The sequence below is a fragment of the Mastomys coucha genome, unplaced genomic scaffold (genome assembly GCF_008632895.1).
Source record: "Mastomys coucha isolate ucsf_1 unplaced genomic scaffold, UCSF_Mcou_1 pScaffold1, whole genome shotgun sequence".
NCBI lineage: Eukaryota > Metazoa > Chordata > Mammalia > Rodentia > Muridae > Mastomys > Mastomys coucha.
Window position 1 is genome coordinate 84,525,795 of NW_022196891.1, and position 4,950 is coordinate 84,530,744.

The 4,950-nt window shown below is 44.7% G+C and overlaps 1 long non-coding RNA gene across 1 annotated transcript; it reads right to left on the bottom strand.

Moving 5' to 3' along the window:
• Positions 1-21: 21 nt before the first annotated feature.
• Positions 22-2,687, bottom strand: LOC116071888. The gene is made up of 2 exons (XR_004111227.1): positions 2,539-2,687; positions 22-852 (listed from the first exon to the last, which is right to left on the bottom strand). It is a non-coding gene; the product is annotated as an uncharacterized LOC116071888 (long non-coding RNA).
• Positions 2,688-4,950: the final 2,263 nt, after the last annotated feature.

Here is a 4,950-nt window from a genome sequence, read left to right on the forward strand (position 1 = left end):
ATAGTATATACTCCCATGCTGGGCTTGAATGTTGCTTTATAGTCAGGTAACATATACAGACAATTGTTGGGATCACAGTGAGAAAATTTTGTCAGTTTTTCTAGAAGGCTTCTGAGGAAAATGCCCACCACAGTGCCTGGAGATTATTCTCCTTTGACCCCCAGCAGTGTCAAAACTTTAGGAATTATCACTATAAATATGCAGGGGCTGGTCTCTAGGTGCTGCGTCCTCATGCTGTGATGTTCTTATCAAAGTGTCACGTGACTGCAGACGGACTCCTTAGCTTCTCTAAGCTCAGATTTAAATCGCTGCTCCGATTCAAATCCATCTCTTCCCAGCGAGCTCTCTGTCACCAGAGCCCACTGGCTGGGATGAAGTTCTCAGGGCACAGCTGGTGGTCTGCTGCCTGCTCTGAGAAGCCCGGATCGCCTTGCTACCGATGGATGTCCACTTGCTGCCTGAGGAGCGAATCCTTTCTGTCAGGTCAGTTATCTCTCAGGGCCACAGCCCTGATCGCATCTGACATTGCTACAGAGCAGAGGTTGCTTCCACAGTAGTATCTTCCACGCTTACCAGGCTCTGAGTATCACTGGACAGACGGTGCTCAGAGGCTCAGAGTGCTCGGAGGCTCCGCGAAGCTCACTCCTCCTATCCCGTGTGTGCCTGAGTCTCCGCTGACACTCAAATACCTCCCACCACGTTCTCAGTTAAAAAGATACTGATGAGAAGATGGCTCAATGGTCCCTCTGATGACCTGCGTTTCATTTTCCAGACTCCAAGGAAAATGAGAGAGCTGACTCTGGCAATTTGCCCTCTGACCTCCACGTGTGCAGAGTGGTATGCCCCCAACACCTAAAAATAGATAGAATTTAAAATAAGAGACACAGCTTTATTAGTCTAGTATATGAACGATCTTCTCAGTGAGTGGCACATGCCTGGACTCCTATCACTGGGGAAGCTCAGCAGGAGAATTGTTGCTGGAGGCTAGCCTGTGCCACATAGTGAGTTTCCAGGCCAGCCTAGACTGCATAGTGAGATCCTGCCTCAAAACGTCAGAAGTAAAATCACCTCAAAGAAGTAAATCCCCTCAAATATACAAAAGCTGCAGATAAGTTCATGTTACACGAGAAACTTTAATGAGTTTTTGAGAAGTTTTTGAACCTTTTACCATTGGTAATACCCAGTTAACTATTTTGTGGGGCTTGAATTGTTTCTTATACACCCAGGGAAGTCCATGAGAACAGCTACCATGCTGTATTTTGTAATTGGTGGACCCTAGAGTTTAGGGTGGTATATGGATGACAGCTATAATCTGTAATACTTGGAGAGGGGAGAAAAAATCTTCAGAAGTGTGCATTTTATAGAGTCTGGAACTAGAGCTGCCCAAAGAATGCTCTTAATCATGTTGTCCAACTTTCCTCTCCTTTAGATCACACAGTATTCAATGTGGAGGAGAGAAGGGCCACCCTAAGCTTTCATTGGCCGTTATTGGCAAACTGTACCTTGGTCTGACAGCTCTAAAAATTCTATTTCATTCTTTTCTGTATCGTCGTGGCTCAGGCAGTTCCTGATATGGTAGCAGCATCGACATACAGCTCCAGAGAATGCCGCTGAATACCCACCAAACTTTACTAAACACAACTCGAAGGGCTTACTTGTTCTGTTATATGACAGAAGCAACTAAAGGGAGGGAGGTTTTATTCTGGATCATAGTTTGAGAAGACAGTCCGTCATGGTGGGGAAGGCATGGAAGCATGGAGTGTGAGGCAGCTGGTCACAGAACGGTCTGCAGTTGAAGAGCAGAGAGAGGTTTGTGCCAGCCTGCTTTCTCTTTCTCTTTAGATCAGGGCCCTAACCCATGTAATGTTACCATCCACAAGGCAGGGGGCGCCCTTCCTACTTCAGATATCCAATCTACATGCTCCCTCACAGACGTGCCCAGAGGATCACAAGGTAGATAACTTTAAGACCCCTCGAGCTGCCAATCTGTATTAAATGCCATAGTCACCCATTATGAGTTTTCTTCTGGGTTAAAACACAGCCCACACACGTCTACCGTAGAAAGGAACGCAGAGAATGAAGTCATTTCTGCACACGCTCTCCCTCACAGCACAGCAAGATCGACTGAGGGATAGCTTCAAATTCTTGCTGATAACACTCTCAGGCTAACCCAGCACCTGCCATGACAAGAGTCCTACACTTGTTTATGAGTGGGAAAAGAAGAAGAGGGCAGAGCGGATACTCTGCACCCCGTCCTTCAAAGCTGTGCTGCAGCGGCGTGTGGGACCTTCCAGTCCTCTCATCTCACAGATTCGACCGACACAAGAGGAGGTGAAGATCATTAGAATGACAGGGCATGTTTGCAAGAGCATTGCCCCGCTATGCCCCGAGCCACACGCTTAGGTTTAACAAGGGGAGGAAGTGTGAGAAACTGCCGGAGGAACACGATGTTGCAAACGGAGATTACGATGAAGGAGGTCGTTTTCTGGTATGGAGACCTGTGCTCTGAGTGTTGCTGTGTCTTACGAATGTACCGACCGTATTATCCGATCTTCAAAACGAATAATTTGCAGTGCGCTTCCTGCACAGGGTTTGGAGGCAGCCGTGTGATCCTGGAAAACAGACCTCAGAATGGCTCTCAGGCTGAGTGGGGAGTTGGGAGTGGATTTTCAATGTGACTCTGCTGATGCAGAGTCTGACTGCGAATGTTATGTACGTCAGGCAGCTCTCACAGGGCATCGCTTTGTTTGAATTGCGACGTCATACATTCCGGCCACTGTATCTTTTATCCAGGTACACAGGCTGATGCGACCTCAGGCTGAACCCTCTGATGTCATGAGCCAAAATGGATCCTTTCTCCCTTAAATTGTCTCAATTAGATGTCTGTTCATATAATATAATGACATAACATTTTTAATAAAAATTTCATAGTACTTCATATCACCACAGAAAAAAATAGTGTTATTAATATTATTATATATTAAATGTATTTTCTTTATTTAAAAATGATTTAATTTTGTTAATAATTTAATTTTTGCGTGGAGGGACACGTGCATGATATATGTATGTTAGACGTGTGCACAAGTCTAGGTGATGAGGCCAGAGCAGAATATTTGATGCTTGGCTATATCACCCTTCTCATTATTCTTCTGAGACATTGTCTCTTACTGAACTTGGAGCTTGAATTCTCTGCCTAGACTGCTGGACAGCAAGCCCTGCCTATTCTCTTGTCTCCACCCTGACCAATGCTAGGGTTGTAGAAGTGTGCAGTTAGGTCTGGGTGTGTTGAAACTCGGGTCCTTGTGCCTAAGCAGGACACATTTTTATATAATAAACCATCTCTCAAGCCTGTCTTAATACTTCTAATTTACAGATTTGTAAGAAGATCGAGTGATCAAATGCACTTCCAGCTGAGCATCACATCAATGTGGAAGTCTGGAGAGCCATTTAAACTTTGTCAATCTGAGGAGGAAAACAACTCATACAAAATAAAAGTTGAGGAGCTGAGAATGAAGCTCGGTTGGTAGAGTGCTTGCCTAGCATGAAAGAAGCCCTGGGTTGAATGCCCAATCATGACATAAGCTGTGCATGGTGGCATATGCCTGTAATTCGAGCCTGGAGATGAAGGTAGGTGAATCATGAGTTCAAAGCCATGCCTAACCCTGTCTCAAGTAATAACAATGTTGAAGTAACTGAAAATGGTATTCTTTATTTTTTAAAGATTTATTTATTTATTTCATGTATGTGAGTACACTGTCACTGTCTTCAGACACACCAGAAGAGGGCATCAGATCCCATTATGATGGCTGTGAGCCATCATGTGGTTGCTGGGAATTGAACTCAGGACCTCTGGAAGAGCAGTCAGTGCTCTTAACGGCTGAGCCATCTCTCCAGCTGCGCAAACAGTATTTTTAATAACCCCCATTTAACAGAGGTCTAATGCATGGTAAAAATTTTCTTAAGAACTATACAACAAGTACTCCCATTTAATTTCTCCAATGATTAACTTGTTATTTTCTTTAAAAAAAAAATTATTGTGTATGTGTATGAGTGCTTTGCCTATATGTATGTCTGTGCACAAGGTGCATTGTGCAGTACCGCTAGAGGCCAGAAGAGGGCGTCAGATTCCCAGGAGTGGAGTTACACCAGTCCTGAACCAGTTGGGTATCTAGGATGGGTCTTTTGTAGTGTGCAGCCAGGGCTTTTAGTCACTGAGCCATCTCTCTAACCAGGAAGATAAACATAATTAGGAGATTTGAAGTGGAGAACCTGGCAGTATTTTTAGGCCCTCTTCTTCAGAGAAGCAAAGACTTGGAAACAGCAAGATCAGCCTTTAGGTGAACCCAAAAGCAAAAATCAGCTTGATCGAGCAGTGCCTTGAACCCGGGTCAGACCTACTTTAAAAGTTCTGCTCCCTACCCAGTCCAAATATATGTATATTCGGAGAATTTGGCCATCCTTGATAAAACCATGAGCTCTGGTTCCTGGCGTCCGTCCCCTCAGCACTGCTTATTTTACTGATCCATTTTGGATACATTTAATGAGAACGGAATGATACATACGCAAAGCCGTACTGCAGCCGTGGTGGAGGATTTTAAGAGTGGACATTTTAAAATTTTTGTCTTCCAAGCAGTTTTCAAATATGAAAAGGTATAAAAAGAGATAAAAACTGGGAGCAGAGTGAGGTGTGGGCACGGGGCAGAAGCGCTGAGTAAGATCTAGGCAACTTCTTGATTCCAAATTGGAACCCTTGGCTCAGGCATGGGCCACTTTTAACTACTGTCTGAGTGTGCAGCCCAAGACAACTTTTACCAAAAAGTCTGGGGCAGACAGCCTGGATGGACTGCTGCTAAATCTACAAACCCCATGTCTGGCCCATCAATCCAGGACGCTGTTTCTCCCCAAGATATCGCAGACACAACTATGTTGGCAAGCAGGCTGCATATCTAA